The following is a 25,085-nucleotide window of genomic DNA, read 5'->3' on the forward strand; positions in this document are numbered from 1 at the left end:
GTGTGTGTGTGTGTGTGTGTGTGGTTCCTCAGGGTCTGTGGGTGAGAGACACTGTGTGTGTGTTCTTAGTGTTGTCAGTGCTGTGAATAAGTGTGGATGTTAGTGTGTGTCCGTCTTCCTCCTCTGTCCTGATGTCCGTGCTGTGAGTGTACGTGGGAGAATGTGTATGTGTGTGTTTGAGGCTGTCGGTGTGTCTGTGTAAGTGTGGTGATTGTCCTTCCCTTCTCTTCTCCTTTCCTCATCACATACAGTGGCCTTGACCCGCTCTGCCATGCACCGCACCGGTCCTTCTTCCCCCTGGTTTGTTAGGGGCTCTGCACCCTTGTGATCCGGCTCATGTCCGTCCTGGATCTTCCTGTTGTTCTGCATAGACAGTGTTAGACGCCAGCGCAGCACAGCATTCTGACAGCTGTCTTGTGAGGGCTCCACCCTATTGTCCACATTGAGTAGTTATTTCAGATGTTGTCTTTTATTTTCTTCTCAGTGTGTTGTTTCTCTTTTCTTCTCACCTCTGTTGTTTATGACCAGGTTTTATTTGGTTCTGCTCAGGCTGTCCATTTATTTTCTTTGTTGTACACTTATTTGATTTCCTCCCATGTGCCGCCTCTGTTCCTTTTGTTGTGCACACCTGTCCCTTGTTATGTTTTGTATTTTAGTCATTTCTGTTCGCTCCCTCGGGGCTGATCGATTAAATGTTTAACCCAGGTTCTCTGCCACCCATCTTGCTTCGTCCACACTGGTACTTCAACTGTTTGTAAGTCAACCTCGCTGTCACCCTTTTTGGACAGTCTCCTTATTTCCCTATTTGTCTTTTTGAATTGATTCTTTCTGAATTTCTTTGGACATTTTGGATTTCTTGTTTCACGATCACCTTGTTGCTCAATAAATGCCTGTATTTTCACCCTCACTGCTAGTGTCTTTGGCGTCAAACCATGAAACTGTGTGTTGAATTAATCCATTATTATGGGGAAAAACATTAAAGAATAAATTATCATTTTGGAATAAAATAAAAATAACCCCTATAGTCTGTATTTATTTCAGAATGACATTAATGGTTTAAAATGGTCAGTAGTTTGGGACTGTAATCCCCTGCTTCGCAGTAGGAACAGAGAACATTTCTACTGCATGCAGACTGGATGATTGCTCCCAATCCAATCAGAGAAATATTTACATTTTCTGTAAATCGGATTAAATACACTCAACAAAAATATAAATGCAACACTTTTGGTTTTGCTCCCATTTTGTATGAGAGATCTTCTCATACAGGGACATCTAAAGAGATCAGAGATCTAAAACTTTTTCCACATACACAATATCACCATTTCCCTCAAATATTGTTCACAAACCAGTCTAAATCTGTGACAGTGAGCACTTCTCCTTTGCTGAGATAATTCATCCCACCTCACAGGTGTGCCATATCAAGATGCTGATTAGACACCATGATTAGTGCACAGGTGTGCCTTAGACTGCCCACAATAAAAGGCCACTCTGAAAGGTGCAGTTTTATCACACAGCACAATGCCACAGATGTCGCAAGATTTGAGGGAGCGTGCAATTGGCATGCTGACAGCAGGAATGTCAACCAGAGCTGTTGCTCGTGTATTGAATGTTCATTTCTCTACCATAAGCCGTCTCCAACGGCGTTTCAGAGAATTTGGCAGTACATCCAACCTGTTGGGAAAGTGTAGTGACACGGACCCACAACAGGAGGTGCACATGAACGGTCAATAGATGAGCCAAAAGGTAACAATTTAATGTTGTGAATTGTGCACAACGAACATACAGACAATCTCAGAATATCATTACAGTCAATCCACAAAGGTGACGTGTGGGCAGGCTCGAGGATAGAAGACGTCCGTCCTGAGAAGAGCCGGAACCACACGATTTCTGCCAGCCACAGAACCTGGTGAATACTGGAGCCGCCAAGTCCCGAATTCCCAGGTGATCACCGACCCCGATCTGGTACTGCTGGCGAAGAACAAAGACAGTCAAGTGTGGGTGTGTGTACACCCAGTAACAACAGCGGTGGGAATGCCACCTCCACCTCTCACTCAATATGTTGCAGCGATCCCTCAGAGGAAAAAGAGTGCCGTCTTGCACAGCCTCCACAAAAAGGACCGGTACTCCTGCAAACACTCACAATAAACAGATTTACTAAATATCACAAAAAGGCTGAGGATATTACCTCCAATGAAGTATGATATCTCGGCGATGAGGTGGAGATGACGTCTGGGTTTTATGGAGTGAGATGATGAAGAATGAGTGACAGCTGTCAGGAAGTAATGAGTAACAGCTGTCACTCCCGGCTGAGTCCGTGGCGGCAGCGCCCTCTCGTGCCTGAAGCCCGCACTTCAGGCAGGGCGCCCTCTGGTGGTGGGCCAGCAGTACCTCTCCTGGCGGCCCACACAACACAACCAGCCTCACAACTGCAGACCACGTGTAACCACACCAGTCCAGGACCTCCACATCCAGCATGTTCACCTCCAAGATCGTCTGAGACCAGCCACTTGGACAGCTGCTGAAACAATCGGTTTGCATAACCAAAGAATTTCTGCACAAACTGTCAGAAACCGTCTCAGGGAAACTCATCTGCATGCTCGTCGTCCTCATCAGGGTCTCGACCTGACTCCAGTTCGTTGTCGTAACCGACTTGAGTGGGCAAATGCTCGCATTCGCTGGCGTTTGGCACGTTGGAGAGGTGTTCTCTTCACGGATGAATCCCGGTTCACACTGTCCAGGGCAGATTGCAGACAGCGTGTGTGGCATTGTGTGGGTGAGCGGTTTTCTGATGTCAATGTTGTGTATCGAGTGGCCCATGGTGGCGGTGGGGTTATGGTATGGGCAGGCATCTGTTATAGACGAAGAACAGAGGTGCATTTTATTGATGGCATTTTGAATGCACAGAGATACCATGACGAGATCCTGAGGCCCATTGTTGTGCCATACATCCAAGAACATCACCTCATGTTGCAGCAGGATAATGCACGGCCCCATGTTGCAAGGATCTGTACACAATTCTTGGAAGCTGTGAGGTGGGATGGATTTTCTCAGCAAAGGAGAAGTGCTCACTATCACAGATTTAGACTGGTTTGTGAACAATATTTGAGGGAAATGGTGATATTGTGTATGTGGAAAAAGTTTTAGATCTTTGAGTTCATCTCATACAAAATGGGAGCAAAACCAAAAGTGTTGCGTTTATATTTTTGTTGAGTGTATATATATATATATATATATATATATATATATATATATATATATATATACATACATACACAAGGTCTATTAGAAAAGTATCCGACCTTATTTAAAAAAAAAAAAAAAACATATGGATTTGAATCACGTGTGCTTGCGTGAGCCAACCTTGAACCTTCATGCGCATGCGTGATTTTTTTCATGCCTGTCGGTTGCGTCATTTGCCTGTGAGCAGGCTTTGAGTGAGGAGTGGTCCACCCCCTCGGCGGATTTTCATTGTCAGGGAAATGGCTGAGAGACTGCTGCTTTGCTTGATCAAATTTTTTTTTAGAAACTGTGAGGCACATCCATGTGGACACCATTCGAGAAATTCGGGTGGTTTTTGGTGAAAATTTTATGGGCTTCAAAGACATTAAGGGATGTTACTGTCGCTTTAAGGACGGCCCACAGCAGCTGTGGGGCGCGTCGCACTCCAGCTGCCATCGACAGGCTGAACAACCATTTCATTTCTAAATGGATGGCTCTGTGGATCCATGACCATCGTGTGCACTTTCTCTGGTTATCACAAGAGCTGGACATCACCCATTTTCCTGCAGATTTCACTTTTAACAAGAGATTTTGTCGTGGAAAGACGAGCGGACGCTTAGCGCATCATGATGGACTCGCTGCTGGACCGACACAAAACCACCTCCGTTTTGGTCTCACAGGACGGCTTTGAGATGGCGTTCAGACAGCTGTCGGTGGTTTTTCAGTCGAGTGATTATCCAAGAAATTGTGGATGTGCCTGGACATGCCAGAACATGTTCTGTGACGCTTCATCACGGCGTTGCTTTGCGCGTCGCGGCACTGACAAGCTGGGACATGTCCACCTCTCCACAATTTCTCTGATACTCACTTGACTGGTAAGCACTGAAAGGCATGACCCAGCTTGTCCTTCTGGCACTCTGAAATGGAGGTGTTCTTTGTCTCGCTTGTCGTCGTGATGCGCGAAGCGTCTGCTCCTTTCCATGACAAAAACTCCTCGTAACAGTGGAATGTGCCGTTCATTTCCAAACTAGATGCTGTGTTTTTATCCGGGACGTCGTCTGGACTAGCACAGGAATTGTGAAAAGACGTGGACATCAGCACTTTTTCGGCAAATTGAGACAGACGTGCGGAATTCCTCTGCACGCCGTGATGAAGCGTCACAGAACATGTTCTGGCATGTCCAGGCTCGTCCACAATTTCTTGGATAATCACTCGACTGAAAAACCACCGACAGCTGTCTGAACGCCATCTCAAAGCCGTCCTGTGAGACCAAAACGGAGGTGGTTTTGTGTCGGTCCAGCAGCGAACCCATCATGACGCGCAAAGCGTCCGCTCGGCTTTCCGCGACAAAATCTCTTGTTAAAAGTGAAATCTGCAGGAAAATGGGTGATGTCCAGCTCTTGTGATAACCAGAGAAAGTGCACACGATGGTCACGGATCCACAGAGCGATCCGTTTAGAAATGAAATGGTCGTTCAGCCTGCCGATGGCAGCTGGAGCGCGGTGCGCCCCACAGCTGCTGAGGGCATCCTTAAAGCGACAGTAACATCCCTTAATGTCTTTGAAGCCCATAAAATTTTCAGCAAAAACCACCTGAATTTCTCAAATGGTGTCCACATGGATGTGCCTCACAGTTTCTAAAAAAAATCTGATCAAGCAAAGCAGCAGTCTCTCAGCCATTTCCCTGACAATGAAAATCCGCTGAGGGGGGTGGACCACTCCTCACTCAAAGCCTGCTCACAGGCGAATGACGCAACCGACAGGCGTGAAAAAAATCACGCATGCGCATGAAGGTTCAAGGTTGGCTCACGCAAGCACACGTGATTCAAATCCATATGGGTTTTTTTTTTTAAATAAGGTCAGATACTTTTCTAATAGAACTCGTATATATACATACACATACATATATACACATACGAGGTCTGTGAGAAAAGTATCGGACCTTTTAATTTTTTTCAAAAACTATATGGATTTGAATCACGTGCGATTACATCAGACAAGCTTGAACCCTCGTGGGCATGCGAGAGTTTTTTCACGCCTGTCGGTTACGTCATTCGCCTGTGGGCAGGCTTTGAGTGAGCACTGGTCCACCCCCCTCGTCAGAATTCCTTTGTCTGACTTCTTCCTGAGAGACTGGCGCTTTGCTTTATCAAAATTTTTTCAGAACATGTGAGGCAGATCGACGTGGACACCATTCGAGAAATTCAGCTGGTTTTCGGTGAAACTTTTAATGGCTGATGAGAGATTATGGAGTGTTGCTGTCGCTTTAAGGACTTCCCATGGAGCGGGACGTCGCACCGCGATCTGAGGCGCCGTCGTCAGCCTGTTTCGAGCTGAAAGCCTCCAAATTTAAGCCTCTGTTGACCCAGGACATCGTGAGAGAACAGAGAACTTTCAGAAGAGGTCGGGATCAGCAGTTTATCCGGACATTCCACTGTTAAAGGAGATTTTGTAATGAAAGATGTGCGGACGGATTGGCGCGTCGGCAGGCAGCCGGCGCGGCGTGCCGCCACAGGAAAAACACCTCCGTTGGAAGCCTTAAGGACAAGTTGGAACATGTCCAGCTGTTAAACAATTTCTCAGATACTCACTCTACATTAAGCCATCAAAAGCCGCCTGGTTTTTACAAATGGTTATCAACACGGAGGTGTTTTTCCTGTGGCAGCATGCCGCGTCGGCAGGCAGCCACAAAAGGCCAATCCGTCCGCACGTCTTTCATTACAAAATCTCCTTTAACAGTGGAATGTCCGGATAAACTGCTGATCCCGAGCTCTTCTGAAACTTCTGTTCTCTCACGACATCCTGGGTCAACAGAGGCTTAAATTTGGAGGTTTTCAGCTCAAAACAGGCTGACGACGGCGCCTCAGAGCGCGGCGCGACGTCCCGCTCTGTCGAAAACCAGCTGAATTTCTCGAATGGTGTCTACTTCGATCTGCCTCACAGGTTCTGAAAAAATTTTGATAAAGCAAAGCGCTAGTCTCTCAGGAAGAAGTCAGACAAAGAAATTCCGACAAGGGGGGTGGACCACTCCTCACTCAAAGCCTGCCCACAGGCGAATGACGTAACCAACAGGCGTGAAAAAACTCACGCATGCGCACGAGGGTTCAAGGTTGGCTGATGTAATCGCACGTGATTCAAATCCATATAGTTTTTGAAAAAAATAAAAAGGTACGTTATTTTTCTCGCAGACCTCGTATATATATATACACACACATACACACATACATACATACACACATACAACTGGTGTGAGGTTATGAGAGAAAAGTTATTAATATTAACCAGATGCCAGTGGGTTCTGTGAGGGAGGTAGAGGTGGGTGTGCTGTCAAGAGTGATGTGGTTTTGAATTTTTTTTTTCTTCCTTTCCACCTTCTCCTTTCTCCCTTCCCCCTCCCTTTTTTTCTTTTTCTTTTCCTTTCCCTTCCCCTCTCTTTTCCATCCCTTTCCCTTTCTCCTTCTCCCTCCTTCCTTTTCTTTCTTCTTCCCTCCTCCCCGAAAGGAAACTAAAACAATACCCAGTCAGTTAATGTTGAGTGGGAGGGTTGGGATTCTGCTGTGTGGAGGTGAAGAATATTGCATTGTGATGAAATCTGTGAGAAGATTTCTCCAATAATTGATGTTTATACGGTTTTGTGTTTTCCAGTTCATGAGGATAGTTTTTTTTTGGTGATGGTTAGAGCTATGAGGACCAGTTTGAAATCTATAGTTTTTTTTGGTAATTATTGAAGTGTCCCCTAGCAAGCAAAGTGCGGGACATAATGGGATGTGGCAGTCCAGCAAGGATGACAGTGCCTGTGTAACGTGTTTCCAGAAGTGTCTGATGGGGGTGCAGTGCCATGTCGCATGAATGTATGTGTCTGTGCAGTTCTCTGTGCAGTGCATGCAAATTTCTGATGTGAGTCCCATTTTTGATAACCTTTCCCCCGTGTAATGTGTTCTATGCAGTGTTTTGTATTGTATCAATTGTAAATTTGCATTATTAGTCATAAAATAAATATTTTTACAGATTTGATTCCAGAAGTTGGCATCGGGAGAAACTGACAAGTCATTTTCCCATTTGGATGTCGGCAGAGATATTTCTTGAAGAGTAATTTTTTGGATGAAGATAGATTAATTAATTGTGATATTGCAGGTGGGAGTTGTAAATTTGATGATCTGAAATGTATTTTTGTTTGTAGAATTGATTTTAATTGCAGGTATTTCAGGAACTGATTGCTCCCGATGCCAAACCTCTGGATCAGGAGTGGAAATTGTAAAGGTTCATTGGAATTGAAGATATGGTTAATGTGAGTGATACCCTTTTCAGCCCACGTGTTAAAGTTAAGTGATTTTTTATTATTTACAAAGTCCGGGTTATTCCACAGTGGAGTGAAGTTAGATGGGGCAAGAGTGGAGTTAGTGATTTGGTGGAATTTCCACCAGGCTGTCAGGGTGGAGGCTATTGTGACCGCGTTTATTAAGCATGTATGGTGTTTAATGGACTTTGTAATAAAAGGGATGTCTGATATGTTTATGTCTTTGCACAGAGTTTGTTCCAAGTCTAGCCAGATGATATCGGATTGGGTAGGGTGTGTCCATTTATATATGTATTGTAGTTGGTTTGCCAGGGAGTATAATTGAAAGTTTGGTGCTTCTAGACCTCCTTGAAATTTATTTTTTTGCAGAGTGGTTAGTTTTATTCTTGGTGGTTTGTTTTTCCAATAGAAATGGGAAATGATTGAATCTAATTTTCTGAACCAGGTGGGTTTGGGATGGATTGGAATCATTGAAAATAAATAGTTTAATTTAGGTAATATGTTCATTTTTACGACTTTGTTTTTTTTAATAAAAGATAGCTTTCAACCATGTCATTTGTTCATGGACCTTTTTTGTTCTTACACAGCCTCTGAGTCAGTATTGACTTTCAAAATGTACATGACTGACATGAATTTTGTTCTTGGGGAAATGAGACACTAAGAGACGAAATGTAATGTACCATTTTCATGTAGGAACAAGCTGATATGGGTTTATTAATATTTACATTTGTGAAGATTTCCTGTTAATCTAATTCATAGGAATGGGGACAAGCCTACTGTTATAAGGTCACGCTAAAAATAAATAAAAGCTACAGTAACAATCATAATATTGAAAACAGTCATCAAGACATTTCAGGTATCAACTTATTGCCACCCCTCTGTGAGTAATGGTCCCACCCTGGCCACCCCAATGAAAAATTTCTGGCTCTGCCACTGCACACGTATGTGTGATTTTTATTCTGTTCATTCATATATTCTCATTTTTAAGGAATTTTGACCATTTATTTCATCTCATAAATTCAGTATAACTGTCGCCAACACACGCATAGCCTCTGAGTACTGTTCTGTCCTGCACCGACAGAAGAGTACAGGGAGAAATAAAGGCAGCGCCACAGTTTTATGTTGCTTTTCACTCTGTGCTTAACGCGCATGCTCTCACTGAAGCGGCTAATTTTTTGTTAACCCTCACCACATAACCTGGTTGTTTAACAAAATATATAGCTAATTTACCAAAATATACAATTAATTGTATTGTATTTTACAGTATATTCTGTTTACCAAACTAGATTGAGTATAGCAGAATGTGAATGTGCCAAATCAAATTATTTGATGAGATTTGAGTTCCTTACTGTTTTATGAGCCGCCTGAACATCTCAAGTTTAATTTATGTGTTTTCTTGTTACCTTCCTTTGTGTATGTGCTCAGAGATCATATTCAATTCTGATTTCATTCTGCTTCCTATGTCATCACTGGTGATATGACTGCTGTGAGATCAGATAACGGTCACTTACAAACAGGAAAAAACAAAAAAAATTCAGGAACATATATCACAAGAACTCAGAAATGGACAAACTGTCATCAGAAACTGTAACGATGAAACCAGGGAAGGAAAGTCAACACTGCAGAATCACTGACATCTACAACAGGCGTCTGTCACAGAGGATGTAAATCTAACATTTATCCACCCAGTCAAATAAGATAATCCCTCTGGTGCTACACCATAGTCAATATGACTGATGGTTGACAACAGATATAAATAAGTACAAAAATGGTGAGACCACTTTTCACCTTTAAAAATGCAGAACTGTTTTAGGTGGTTTTACAGACATCAAGCTAAATATTTAGCTAAATATGCTCCTTAATAAAAGAGCTAATCATTCCTCCCTAAAAGACAGATTAATATAGCATGTGAGGGCATTTATTCAAATATGCAATTCATGGATGTTTTGTATAAGAGTTATATTGTAGCCTGCAGTCTTTTGATGTCAATTTCAATTGCAATTTCAGGGGCACTTCTAAAATATTTAAGATAATAATAAAATTTAAAAAATGACTGTTTGTGCAAAATTATATCCTTTTTTTTGTGTGTGTGTGTGTGGGGGGGGGGGGGGGGTCTCGCCCGGGGAGTAATTCAGTGTATAACCGCTACTGATACCTGTATAAAACGGAGAAGAGGACATGTACAGTACAGAACAAACTTCCTGTATTTATGCATGTGCAGATACAGAATATACAAATCTGGTGTGGGGGTCATCTCAGTCTGTGACAAGGTGCTAATCATGTAGCAGCAAAAGGCGAGTGATGCACAACGACAAACAACACAAAAGGCATGTTAAATTATGCTTCATGTGGCTGAGCTTATAGAATCAGTGCTATAATTTCATCTTTTCATCATGTTACGACACAAATCTTTTGCAGATATATAGTAACCCATTAAAAGTATACAAAATTAGCATGTACTTTTCATTCCTAACTGGTGATGATGATGCTGCATCATCGTTCATTTGCTTGTCATCAAAGCCCACATCTACGCCACTCTCATCAATGGTTGACAAAAGTCTGTGACACAAGTTTCTTGAGAGCCTCAAAAAACTGGCATGTTGCGTGTTGTGGTTTTGTTTGGCTTTATAATAAGCTGTCCTGAGGGATTTCCAGCAAGTGCGTTTTTCCTAATCCCGCCTCAGCCATTCTTGCAGACACCGTTTGCAGAGTGAAGGGCCTTTTACACTGAATATGTCAGATGCATCAAAAATCGGTCTAATGGGCCTTTCACAGTGAATACGTGAGATGCGTCAAAAATTGGTCTAAAAAGCATTATTTTCAGTGAGACGCGTTGCTTTTTAGATGCGTCAGATGCGTAGCGTCAAAAGCTGAGCTAAACCGACGCTTCCGACGGATTGCCGCTTGTCAGCAGGCTGACGGAGTCAAAGTTCAATCCAATCCAACTTTCGACATTCTGAGCTGTGGCGTACTTTTGCATTGTCCAATAGGAACGACGCGTCGGGCCAAAACACAGAAGACGGGTGGCAGAAACCACTGATCTCTACAAAATGGACGGTACAGAAACCACTGATCTGTGCAAAACATACATGTCACAGGACTTCTCATTTATGGAGCAGTTTTCTGAAGAAAAATCCTTCGAAATGTTTTTTGTTGTTGTTACCTCAGAATTTCTGATTACTGTTAAAAAAAAGTTTAGAACACTTGTAATTAAAGTAGCTAAATAAATCAATAAATGGTTCGTGGTGTTCAGGTCATCAATGGAAGTTTGGTTGTCTGCACAGCAAATGTTCCTGATTGGGACAAATAAAAATATTTCTTTAAATATAAAGAAACACTAAACAGTTTATATATAAAAAAGGGGAAAAAAATGGGGGGGAAAAAACGATGGAAAAAAAACGCCCGAAAAAATAAGTTATTTAAAGTTGAGCTTTTGTGGTGTCTGAAAAAAGCTGTAGCTTTATTTGGTAAAAATAAAAAAGACTGAAACATTTAGAAATTAAAGCGTTCACTCAGATCAACTGTGCTAAAAGGCTATGCTAACGTTAGCCGATCAATAAACCTTCACAGCAGTTCAGCAAATGTCACGTTTTATTTTTACATTATTCTCACCTTGATAAAGCTGCAGAACTAAACTCCGTTGGGCAAACTGGGACTTCGCATATATCCAAAAAGTGGGATATTTCGAACTGAGTGGGTTTGCTCCATCCCCTGCCTCACTCTGCCCAGTGATGATGCCTGAAGGCCGGCTTCTCTGTGTGGGTCGGCCCGCTGTCGCGGTTCGATCGATATCCCACCAAGTCGTCAGTCCTCCCTCGGTCGGCGTCACTCCGAAAAGTAGCTGAAAAAAGCTTCTCCCAGCAGGGTGATGGGAGAATCGTTCTACTGCTGTTTTTTAAAGGTTTTTTGTGGTTCAGGCGACCCAAATTCAAGACAGCGATCGCTGAACTTTTTTGAGGTTGTGGAAATGGCCAGAGTGTGACATGGCAATCTCTGCCCCCTTGCCGCTTCCGAAGCGACGCATCTGACGTCATGCGTCGGATGCGTCGACAGATTGGGACACGTTGACGGATTGGCCTAAAGTATTCAGTGTGAAAGGCCCTTCACCCCTTTCCTATATTTTGGATTAGGTGGAGGATATTGAGGTTTTCCTTTTCATTTAGCATGAAGCTAATCTGCTCTCTTCAAAGTGACCTGACTTTTCTTGCTGCTGCCCACCATGTTTGTTGTTGCCAAAGATGTTGATGCTGTTCATGTTTTGATTACAACTCTGCTCTCAAAACACCGATCAGAGTCAATCAAATGATAAACCTATCTGGAACAATGGAAAGAAGAAACCCAAAGTCAAGGTAGATTGAAATGGGTTTACTGTGTGTTCCTAAGGGTTAAAAAGATGTCAGCAAGCCACAGAGCTTTCTCTTATCATGCACCTGTTCTGTGGAACAGTCTGCCTGCTGAGATAAAACAGTCGGATTTATCTGTTTTGCATTATGTGTGACTAACATACTTGTGTTACATTAAACCATTTTTTCCTCTCCTTAATTGTGTCATGAACAATGGAGCAGGTGTGAACCTCATTGTACCTCTGGGTCTGTTAGTGAAGCAAAGGGCTGTCTGCCAATGACCACATTAGTAACCTCTGTGTAAGTGGTTCAAATACATTAAACATGTTCCGATACTGTACTTACTGTACTTTATTTATTTCATTCATTTAAAAGGCAAATGCAACAGTAGCATTCATCATGAATGAAAAGGAGCAGAAAGAAGCAACAGCTTATTTGAAGGTCTACAAAGATACTTAGAAAATAATGCTTTTAATCCATAGCATCTGAAATTTCCTGTCAATTCATGGGGCATTTGAGTGATTAGAATGAAATCCATGTAGACAGTTACTTAAAATAGTGTTTTTATTTAAAAATTTATTCAACCTATTAACCAAATAACTTATTGAGAATTTTAGAAAACTATGAGAGTAATGATATGGATCTGTAATTCAAAAAATCATGCTTATTTCCCTTTTTAAAAAGTGGGATGATTTTAGCAGTTTTCATGGTATCCAGAAATATCCCTGAACTAAATAATGAATTGCAGATATATGTAAAAGGATCAATGACTTCACCTATAATTTGCTTTATCAGTAACATATTTATATCTGTGTAATCGGCTGATTTTTTAATTTTTTTTTCTTGCCATATTTCTGGACAATAGTCAAAATTTCATTCACTTGTACTTTATACAGAAAAACACTGCTAACATTATCTCTTTTTTTTTGGCTCACAATTTATAATAATAATTTTTTTTTTTTTTTTTTTGCTCTTATAATCCCTACCAATTTGTTTTTGTATTTTTATACCTAACTTCAGCATCTTCAGTTTGTAATTTTAGAAAAGATGTATACAAATGTTTTTTTTTTTTCTTGCAGGCATTTTTGAGCCCATTAGTCATCCATGGATTCCATGGATTGCTAACAGTATTTTTCTTAACATCAGCACTAATTTTAGTTATTTTACAATTTTTGTCATATAAATCCATCAATGTAGATATGAAAGTATTGTTAGCACTATCCCACACATCTTCCCAGTTCTGTTTCTTGAGATCTTCTCTGAAGGCCTCTATAGCCTTGTTGGATTTATCTGTTAGAAATTTAGTAGTTTTATCTTGCACAGTGTCACAACACAGTTTCTCATGAATTGTGACTACAGGGAGGTGATCATTTACATCTGTCATGAGAATACCACTGAGTCATTTACCCTGTATATTCGTAAATATATTGTCTATTATAGTTTCACTATGTGTCGTCACCCTTGTGGGTTTTGTTATCACAGGGTATAGATCCAGACTTCTCATGTAATACTTAAAATCACAATGTTTTGGGATTCCCTAAGTCTATATTAAAATCACCACACAGAATTAATGATTTGTTATTAATTTGGTCAATCATCTCATGAATTTTGTCTGTGAACAATTCTATGCAAGACCCTGGTGCTCTATACAGACAACCAACCAAAATATTTTTACTCCTTTCATTTATGATTTCTGCGGTAAACATTTCAGTCACTTTATTCATAGTAACTGTTTTTTGTTTTAACAACTTTGCTCCGATACAGACTAACAGAGTAATAAAGGCACTCTGCGAAGGGCCGCCTGAATAGATTTTAGTGGTTATACACCCATAATCAACTTGTGCAAATATTCTTGATGTTGCACAAAAATAGACATTCATTATTTATCTACACTAACACCTTTTAAATGGATAACAATGGTGTTGTAATTTCAAAAACTGCTAAGCAAAAAAAATGGATTGCTCTTTCTCATGGAAAGCATTTTGATGACAAGGCCAAGGACTGGGAAGTGTGGGTCGACCTGCTTGGTCAGTTGCCATCATCACCTGGACCTGGATAAGCAACAGAAAACGCATCCATGAATTAATTTAAAGCATCATTGTCAAGCACATACAGAGTAATAACTTAGTCACAGGATTTTAATACCTGCAGCAACAGAAACACTGACTGTCATTATGTTCTTAGATTTAAAGTTTATGCCAGAAGGTCACCTGCTTTGACTGTGAAGTTGCTCATCTGATCTTATGGTAAAGAGAATCAAGGGTTCATATAATCCAACGAGAATAGTTGTGGCTTGCAACCAGGGGTTACTCTTGTTGTGCAAGCATCCCCCAGGGGAGTGAAGCCACCCCCGTCTTAACGTACCTCACTAATTCATGACCTGCCTGCAAATGTTTCATTGTTAACAATGAGCTCCCCCTCCAAGCTACTGGTTTAAAGATCAGAAAGACATGCTGTCATTGGCACATTTCCTCTGACAGACACACATAATTACAGGAATTAGACTGCTATTTTGTCATTAGCCTTAACTTACAATGAGCCAATAATGAAAGGAGAAACAAAGACGGGTGTCTTTAGAGGATTTTTAGAAGACACCCCCACACAGACCTCTTAGCCCACACATTCAGTTTGCTGCTTTATTAATATGATTAATGTTGTCAAGCTGGAAGCTTTGAAGCAGAGGGTTTTTCTTCTGATTGGTGTTGTGTGAACACTCATGGCTCGGCTCCGGAGAAGTCGGAGCGATTTCAAATGCACTTTGCACAGCAGCATGAAGGAAATGGCAGCTAGCCTTTTAAAGCCATATATTTACAAGCATGATTGCAGAGTGTGCTCAAATAAATGATGCCAAAACAATGGAACACAATCAGGACTTCATAAAGCAGCAAAAGGCCACGGACAGATTAATAAGTTCTTGGCAAACAAGCTCTCTCTCTCACTCACACACACACGCACACACACACACACACACACACACAGGCCCTGTGGAATTACAGATATATATGATGCATTAGACATGTTCGTTGTGACTGACTCTGATCACACCATGTAATTTTCTGTTGATTTGTGTTTGCACAAATTCAGCCAAAGCCTTTCAACATTCATAAGGGTAATATTTACCCTGTGCCTGTGCTGACAGGCAGTGACGCTGAGGCACAGTTAGCTTGGTGAGCATACACAGTAAGACATTAACAGTTGGACGCAATAACTTGTCAGAGGACAAGTTACATGCCCAGCTCTCCACAATTTCTCTTATAACTCACTCGATTGGTAAGCATTGAAAGCCGAGATAGGCATGTCGCAACTTGTCCTCTAACACGCCGAAACGGAGGCATTCTTTGTCTGGCTTGAACAGCGAATCGGTCGTGATGCACAAAACCTCCGCGCGGCTTTCCATGACAAAATCTCTTGTTAAAAGTGAAATCTGCCGGAAAATGGTTGATGTCCAACTCTTGTGATAACCAGAGAAAGTGCACACGATGGTCCCAGCTCCACACAGCCATCCGTTTAGAAATAATCCGGTGGTTCGTGCCTGTCATCACGGCTACAAAGCTGTAGTAATAGTCCTTATTCTCTGTGAAGCCCGTAAAATTTTCACCGAAAGCCAGATAAATTTTTCGAATGGTTTCCAGGTGCCAGTCTCTAACAGCTTCTGAAATAATTCTGATGGGAAAAAAACCCCAAATCATTCCGCCATTTCCAGACAATGAAAATCCGACGACGGGGCGGGACCACTCCTTCCACAAGGCGTGCTCACAGGCGAATGACGTCACCGACAGGCGTGGAAAAACTCACGCATGCGCACGAGGGTTCAAGCTTGTCTGACGTGAAAGCATATGAATCAAATCCATATAGTTTAAAAAAAAAATAAAAAGGTACGATACTTTATGGACAGACCTCGTATAGTCCGGCCCTGCACCTCCTCACTCAGATTCTTTCCTTCTAGGTTTGTTTATTCTGTCCAACCACGTCCACTTCAGGCTTCCCAGTTTTCTTCTGTACTTTTATTCTCTGTCCTAACCACTTCAGACTATCTTCTTGTACTTTCTTTGCTGTAGTAAATCTGTAGATGTACCCATGATTTATTATTCTGGCCAGCTTTGTAATGGCACACAGCACCTTTTGCACAGTAAAACAGACTCAGTCAGGACTACATTTGGTCACACTTCAGCTCAGGTCCGGTCTGGGAGCATGCCCTGTTGCCATATGTTGGTGCATCCACTGCACTACAGGACAAGATAACAGCAACCCAGGAGATAATTGTTGCTTCCCACCTCTCACCACCAGTAGCCAGGTGAAGTCTGGGCATTTTTTCAGTTGCTGGGGTCTTCAACACTGAGGCACCTGCATGTTCTATTGAGCCCAGAGATATGGGCCACATGGCCAAATATAGAAAAAAACTGCACAATGCAAAGTAGTACACCTCATCTAAGTCTCCCTAAGCAACCATTTACACTACCAGCCAAAGGTTTGGACTCACTTTCTTCAACAGGGCAGCACCGTCTCGTTTGAACCTCTAAGTGATATTGTGGAATTTGACTACTTCTGGGCACAGCCTGCCATTGACCAACGTAATAAACACAGCATAACTTCACACGGAAAATGGTGTACTGTTTCGTTTTTGGCTGCAATCACTGAAGCAATCGCAAAAAGTGCAGTTTTTCAGTTCCCAGTGGAGAAGGGAAGATGAGGCAAATGTGAGAGGCCCTGTCGTTACGTTTTAGCCTACACACCAGAGTAGCTCTGTTCTCTTGCCTGCACAACCGCCTGCCACTTTCCACCGCATCATCACTTTTTCTTTGCATTGAGGGTGTTGTTCATGAAAAGTGCTCGTATCTTGTGTCTGTGATTTTAAATTAATTTAAAAAACCCACACTGATGGACTATTTATGATTGTTTATTCATTCAGAATTGACAATAAAGCCGACTTTGACTTTTGACTTTGAAAATGTGTCCATAATATACTGTAACTATTTAATCATTGTTCATATCTACAAATGCCAGTAACCTGTTCATCTCTTGTATATTTATGAATAAATATATGTAAATAACTAGGTTTATTGCGTTCAGGTTGAAACAGTGTTGGTCAGTTGTACTGTAGAAATTATGACTTTTAGATTTGAGACCAATTAATGATTACCGATTAATTAATGATTGTTTAAATTAAAGTACATATGCTTTAAATAGGTGGTGCCCTTAATAATTTTGAGGTAATTAAATATCACTCCAAATAAATATTGCTTTACTAATGAGGCGTGACTTACCTTCATCCCCACAAGGAGGACATTTCAATATTAAAGATTAATAAATCTTAATATTCAAATCCATTACATTTTTAGTCCACCCATATTAAATCTTAAAATTGTTAGTTATGTTGTTGCCGCTGGTGAGGCCCCTTACATTTTTGGATCGTAATAATTATTATATATTTAAACTTGCTACATCTTATGTTGCCACTGTGAGTGGCCAAAGTTTAATAACGTAAAATTATTTTAATTACGCTACACTGGTAATGAGTCTGTTCTCCATGTAAAAAGAAAAAAAAATCAAAATAATAATTAAAAAAGCAATGTTTACCGTTGTTGTTTCGGCACTCTAGCAAAACAATTTCCTTTGGGATTAATAAAGTTCTTCGTATTTTTTTATGATATGTAATTGATGTCTGATGACTTGACGGTCTGTGTTGGACATGAGAAAACAAATGGATTTCATTTGCCTGTTAAAATATTTAATTCCTGTTATAAAAAGCAGACAAGAATTATTCCCCTTCTGTTCCTTTATGTTCATGAACCATGGCCATGGAAGTAAACAAGGAAGGAAGTGTACTGACATGAATGAAGTCATGCGCTCTCACTCACGTGGTGTGACACTTGGCTCACCAGCTGTTCACATGATCAGATGAATATTTTCACATGGGGCAGCCTTGCTGATGGTATCCAGTGCACACTGAGATGCTGGTAACCGCGCTGCAAAAGTGACATGTTTTTATTTAATACCATGTGAGGAGAGCCCGCTGATACACATGCATTGTGGTGGCGTGTTGAGAGGTAATGATTTGCATGGTATGATATGTGTTCACCAGCTGTATGTAGCCATGATGCAGTGTTCAGGTACAGTTTTGACTGCATGCACATGCCTTGCAGATGGGTGATTGGAACACATATGACAACATGTGTTCCCCAGCTTTGCATTGCTCTGACGCAGTAGCTGCCGTGTGGATCGGCACAAGCTGCAGGAACGCATGATTTTGAATGACATTCAACCCATGATGTGATTACATGTCAACCATGGTCTCCTGACAAATGCATAACTGTAGTGGGTGTGTGCACGTGTGATCATGTCAATATGGACATCACATCATCGACCAGCAACACGCCAGCCTGTCCAGTGCTGCAACATGCGCACATAAATGGGCTCACTGCTCCAGGCTGTGGGGCAATTGAGCTGCCCAAACTGATCTTTCTGTGAGGCTGTCAATCAGGCTGTCACATGACGGACTGACCATGTGGACATTGCAATCACGTGTCACATGACATGCCTGTCCAGTCGGATGGTGCGCTGGCGCTGTGACATGCAGCCGGGCTTGGTTTTTATTTTTATCTCTGTTGTGGTGGTGTGGGATTACTGCTGGCCGGTGAATCCACCTCCAGTGGGACATGCTGGATATGCCATGGTGTGGAACACCATGGCATGTTGATGTTTTGGGTTCACAGTCATGTGATACTGTGGTAAAAAGATCCGCTTCAAAAAACTTGGCAACCCCAACGTAATGAGAAGAGGGAATAAAGAGACTGGTTGATTCAGATAGTGGTGATGTAAGATCCTAGTGTCCACCCCCCCCCCCAAGACCAAGATTTGAGGAGGCTCAATTCATCGAATAAAGAAAACAGCTGGACAACACCCTAATCGTCTCAGACATCAGTGGGCACGCAGAAAAAGGTAAGCTCAAACCTCTTATATGAAATTATGCATATTGGACATGACTAAAATCTGATGTCTGGAAGAGAGGCAGGTGTTGCGGAAACAGTCTGAGTCAAATTGTTTTGTTTTTTTTTGTTTTGGAAAAAGGAGTCAGGGACTCCCGAGGTCTGGGACCTCCGTGGGGGAAGGAAGAGTAAAATGTATTTCCATTAAAAACCCAGAGCAGTATGGACGTGCAGAGGTACAAATTACAGTTCAGCTCTGAAGCTCGCTGATTTGAGGCAAGTGGGATCAGAGTCATTTCTGTGATTAAAAGATCGACCATTTATTTTTTTCAAGCTGCGTTCAGACTGGGACCTGAAGCCTGATGTGCACCTGTTAAATTAGACACAAAAGGCTGTGATTTGACACTTTTCTGCTTTTAATCCTTTCCCTCCCATCATATTATAATAGTTTTTGCAGTGCGCACGCTGATAAATGAATCAAAAAAATCTGCACATTTACAGCATGAAGTCGGTAAAAGAGGAAAAGTTCTACTTACCTTTGATTAGGAGGTGTTTTTTTTTTGTAGAAAGAAAAGCTTGTTGAGGGTCAAATTAGTCCATAATAAAGCATAATCCTGAGACGGAGAACTTTAAAACTGTCACGCACATCATTGCATGACACTGAGTTACAGAGATGCAGCTGCATAAATCAGGCTTTAAATTAATTAAATACATCATCATAAAATAACAAACAACAAAAACATCAAAAACACATGGAATATTATAAATTAAATAATAAATAAGAGTAAAATGTTAGAGATTATCCTTCATTTTTTCATTTAAATAGTAACAATATGATTAATGACAACAAGTCTCTTGCTAACCACTTTAATGAATATTTTGTTAATGTTGGGAAAAATCTTGCTAGTAGTATTGACTCGTCGAATAACAACTTCTGGGTCAATAATACATCATTTAATAAATCTATGTCAATGTTTACTGGTGGCACTGATGAGAGAGAAATAATTGATTTGGTGTATGGTTCCAAAAGTAAGAAATCGACTGATTTTAACAGTTTGGATATGGCTTTATTGAAAAAAATTATTGATTGTGTAGTAAAACGTTTCAATTACATTTGCAATTTGTCACTGAGCACTGGTACATTTCCCTCTCAAATGAAAACAGCCAAAGTAATACCTCTGTTTAAATCCAGCGATAAACACACCTTTTCTAATTATAGACCCATTTCACTTTTGCCACAATTTTCCAAAATTTTAGAAAAAATTTTTGCTAAGAGACTGCAGGACTATTTATCAAAATACGACATACTCTGCGAAGAACAATACGGATTCAGAAAGTCTCGGACTACATCACTTGCTGTGATGGATTTGGTGGAAAATATAGCGACTGCAATTGATAATAAACAATATGTTGTGGGCTGGGGTGTTTGGCTGGCTTGGTTTTTGTTTTCTGTTTCTCCCACCAGGTGGTTTGCATTCAGGACTGAGTGGCTGAGCATTAGGACCTCACCCTGAACACCTGAGGCTTATCACATGCAGGTCATCAGGACTCACAGCTGTGGTGTATTTTGTCTTGATCAGAGATTGCTGCATTTAAACCTTGAATGCACAGTGTGTGATTGCCAGAGACTCGACCTTGTGAGCAGACATGTGAGATCGATGTCAGGAGAACAATCTCACCATCACGGACGCAGAGACCGCTCCAGGTTTGACGCCACAGTCTGTGAAGGAGGATTGTGTGAGGTCTCACGCTCTTCAGCACACTTCCTGAGGTAATTTGGTTTTTGGTGACTTTTATGAAGTAATGACAGTGGATTTGGTGTCCCTCACACCTTGTTGTATCGAGCTGTCACGTTATGCTAATTGTCTAATCAGCTTCTGCTGCACTGGAGATTTGAACTGAGTTGTTCCATGCCTGCAGGGTGAGAAGCTGATGTATAGATTTAAGCCAGGAAGTGTTTGCTGATTGCGTGCACCTTTGAGTTGTGTCTCTCTGTGTGGAGTTGGACTCACCTCCATGTTTTCTTTCTTCACAGACTTGGTTTGTCGCGGCCACCTGGGGGGTGTCGGCGGGGTCCCTGGGTCCAACTGCTGTGGCTCTGGACCGTTTGCGCTGTTGAGAGCGCGCCGTGTTTCCACCTCACCAGACCGCGGACTTTTTAGTTGTTTAGCACTGCACCCACTGTTATGTTTATTAAATTCTGTTATCTTTTGAACCGTGCTCTGCTTATTTTATGCTGGGTCCTTTCAAACGCTGGGTCGGTGCTCCGACCGCGTCCGAAACATAACACAATACACAGTAAGCATTTTCTTTGATTTAAAGAAAGCATTTGACACAGTTAATCATGGAATACTATTATCTAAATTGCAGCAATACGGAATCAGAGGTCTTGCATATGATTGGATTAATAGTTATTTACATGGTAGATTTCAGTGTGTTCACTTTAACAATATCGATTTTGAACTCCGGGAAATTACGTGTGGTGTGCCGCAGGGATCAGTATTGGGTCCATTGTTATTTTTAGTGTATATTAATGATATAAGCTGGGTGTTGAGATCACTGAGGTGTGTCCTCTTTGTTGATGACACAACTGTGTTTTGCAGTGGTGATAATGTCGAACAGCTTCTGGACATGGTGGAGAACGAATTGGGAAAGTTCAAGGCTTGGTTTGATGCTAATAAATTGTCACTCCAGCTTGGGAAAACTAAATGTATTATATTTGGAAATAAACAATTACCTAAATTTAAAAATTTGACGATAAACAATACGGAAATTGAGGTAGTAACAGAGAATAAATTCCTTGGTGTTATAATTGACAATAAACTAAGTTGGAAAGTACATATAAACTTTATTAAATCAAAAATGTCCAAATTAGGGGAAGGGTTACTTACATTATACCATTCATTAATAGCACCATACATGACATATTGCATTGAGTTGTGGGGAAATACTTATAAATCAAACACTAATCAAATATTCCTTCTACAAAAACGAGCGATACGTATCATGTGCAATAAACACTTTCGTGAACCAACTCATTCCCTATTTATTTCTTTGAACGTAATAAAATTTAGAGATATGGTGGAGTACATTACACTACAGATTTTGTTTAAAGCAAAAAACCAAGCCTTGCCGAGACATGTCCAGAGGCTGTTCGAAATGAGGGATTCTGAGTATAGTTTACGTGGCTGTGTATTATTCAAGAAACCATTAATTCGCACTAATGTAAAAGGTTTTTGTGTATCCGTGACAGGGGTGAAGATGTGGAATGAGTCTCCTATTGAGATCAAAACGTGTGGTTCTCTGCCATGTTTTAAGCGACTCTGCAAAAAAGTAATTGTTTCAAAATATTGTAGTGGGATCGTCGTGAAGTGACTGTGTCAAGTATGTAATGTTTGCTTGTGTGTAAGTATGTACGAGGGCTGTCCATAAAGTATAGGTCCTTTTTATTTTTTTCAAAAACTATATGGATTTCATTCATATGTTTTTACGTCAGACATGCTTGAACCCTCGTGCGCATGCGTGAGTTTTTCCACGCCTGTCGGTGACGTCATTCGCCTGTGAGCACTCCTTGTGGGAGGAGTCGTCCAGCCCCTCGTCGGAATTCCTTTGTCTGAGAAGTTGCTGAGAGACTGGCGCTTTGTTTGATCAAAATTTTTTCTAAACCTGTGAGACACATCGAAGTGGACACGGCCCGAAAAATTAAGCTGGTTTTCGGTGAAAATTTTAACGGCTGATGAGAGGTTTTGAGGTGATACTGTCGCTTTAAGGACTTCCCACGTCTGCACGTCTTTCATTAAAAAAATCTCCTTTAACAGTGGAATATCCGGATAAAATGCTGAAACTGACTTCTTCTGAAACTTCTCTGTTCTCTCACGACGTCCTGGATCAATAGAGCCTGAAATGTGGAGATTTTCAGCTTGAAACAGGCTGACGACGGTGCCTGGGAGTGCTGCACGACATCTCGCTCCGTGGGAAGTCCTTAAAGCGACAGTATCCCCTCAAAATCTCTCATCAGCCATTAAATTTTTCACCAAAAACCAGCTTAATTTTTTGAACCGTGTCCACTTCGATGTGTCTCACAGGTTTAGAAAAAATTTTGATCAAACAAAGCGCCAGTCTCTCAGCAACTTCTCAGACAAAGGAATTCTGACAAGGGGCTGGACGACTCCTCCCACAAGGAGTGCTCACAGGCGAATGACGTCACCGACAGGCGTGGAAAAACTCACGCATGCGCACGAGGGTTCAAGCATGTCTGACGTAAAAACATATGAATGAAATCCATATAGTTTTTGAAAAAAATAAAAAGGACCTATACTTTATGGACAGCCCTCGTATGGTTAGGTATATGTGGGTATGTCCTGTAACATGACTGGGAAGCATATGTGATGGTATATGTATTGTACAAGTATTTGTGTGTATATATGTGTGTATGTATATATATATATGGATGTGTGTGTGTATATACGCGAGGTCTATTAGAAAAGTATCTGACATTATTTTTTTCAAAAACCATATGGATTTGAATCACGTGTGATTGCGTCAGCCAAGCTTGAACCTTCGTGCGCATGCATGAGTTTTTCCACGCCTGTCAGTTGCGTCATTCGCTCATTACGGAGTGTTACTGTCACTTTAAGGACGGCCCAAAGCGACTGGTGGTGCGCCGCGCTCCGAAGCTGCCATCGACAGGCTGAGCGACCATTTCATTTCTAAACAGATGGCTGTATGAATCCGTGACCATCGTGTGCAATTTCTCTGGTTATCACAAGAGCTGGACATCAACCATTTTCCGGCAGATTTGACTTTTAACAAGAGATTTTGTCACGGAAAGCTGAGCGGAGGCTTCGCGCGTCACGATGGATTCGCTACTGGAGCGAGACAAAACCACCTCCGTTTTGATCTCACAGGAAGGCTTTGAGATGGTGTTCAGACAGCTGTCGATGGTTTTTTCCATCGAGTGATTATCTGAGAAATTGTGGATGTGCCTGGACATGCCAGAACATGTCCCGTGAGGCTTCATCACGGCGTTGCTGTGCGCCATGCGGCACCGCCACGACGTGCGAAGCCTCCGCTCCTCTTTCCATGACAAAAACTCCTGTAACAGTGGAATGTGCCGTTCATTTCCAAACTGGACGCTGTGTTTTATCCAGGATGTCATCTGGCTAGCACAGGAATTGTGAAAAGACGTGGACATCAGCACTTTTTCGGCACATTGAGACAGACGTGCGGAGGAATTCGTGCAGAGGTAACACTCCGTAATCTCTTTGAAGCCCATAAAATTTTCACCAAAAACCATCTGAATTTCTCCAATGGTGTCCACTTTGATGTCCCTCACAGTTTCTGAAAAAATTTTGATCAAGCAAAGCGGCAGTCTCTGAGCCATTCCTAAACAATTAAAAAAACGACGAGAGGGGTGGACCACTCCTCACTCAAAGCCTGCTCACAAGCGAATGACGCAACCGACAGGAGTGAAAAATCTCACGCATGCGCACGAAGGTTCAAGCTTGTCTGATGCAATCACACGTGATTGAAATCCATATGGTTTTTGAAAAAAATAATAAGGTCGGATACTTTTCTAATAGACCTTGTATATGTTTGCATACATGTGTGTGTGTGTGTGTGTGTATGTATATATATATTTGCATACATGTGTGTGTGTGTGAATCTAATTACTAGTGAGTGTATTTATTGATTTCATGGAATAAGGGGTGGGTCTTGATAAGTTATGCTTCTACCCACCCCCTTTCGGTCACATGGGTTTTGATTTTGGTCAGTTTTTGGATTATTGTATTTTGTTTTCTGTTTTGCTGTATTGTTGTTTTGTTTTGTGTTTGTAAATATTGTATTTCTTTTTATTCAACCATGTGTGTCGAAATAAAATAATTCAATTCAATTCAAAAAAAATTCAAAATATACATTTATGCAAATTTGAGAGCTTAACTATTTTTAGATTTATTTTGATAATACCTGTACCTGGATGTGTTGCTACATGTGGTAAAATGATTTAAGCCTTTAATGATGAAAACATTAAAGGCTGATTCAGTAGTTCATCGCAGTTGAACCCAAAATGGTGCCATGTTTTGAGTTGATGGCACTCTCTCTAATTAAGGCACTCTATTTCACAGTAGTCATGGTGTACCTTTCATCATAGGCCATCATCCTCTCCAAATGTAACTTTTATGGTTGTGGCCAAAAAGTTCCATTTTGGTCTCATCACTGCAAATGACTTTGTTCTCTGTGGTATTTGGCATACTGTAAGTGGGAGACTTTGTGGCATTTGCATAGTGATGGCCTTCTTCTG

General features: G+C 41.3%; 1 long non-coding RNA gene across 1 annotated transcript; it reads left to right on the forward strand.

Annotated features, from left to right (window-relative positions):
- LOC117523664 lies at positions 1-24,682 on the forward strand. Its single transcript, XR_004564573.1, has 3 exons — positions 1-23; positions 7,747-7,751; positions 24,461-24,682. It is a non-coding gene; the product is annotated as an uncharacterized LOC117523664 (long non-coding RNA).
- Positions 24,683-25,085: the final 403 nt, after the last annotated feature.

The sequence above is a fragment of the Thalassophryne amazonica genome, chromosome 13 (genome assembly GCF_902500255.1).
Source record: "Thalassophryne amazonica chromosome 13, fThaAma1.1, whole genome shotgun sequence".
Lineage (NCBI taxonomy): Eukaryota > Metazoa > Chordata > Actinopteri > Batrachoidiformes > Batrachoididae > Thalassophryne > Thalassophryne amazonica.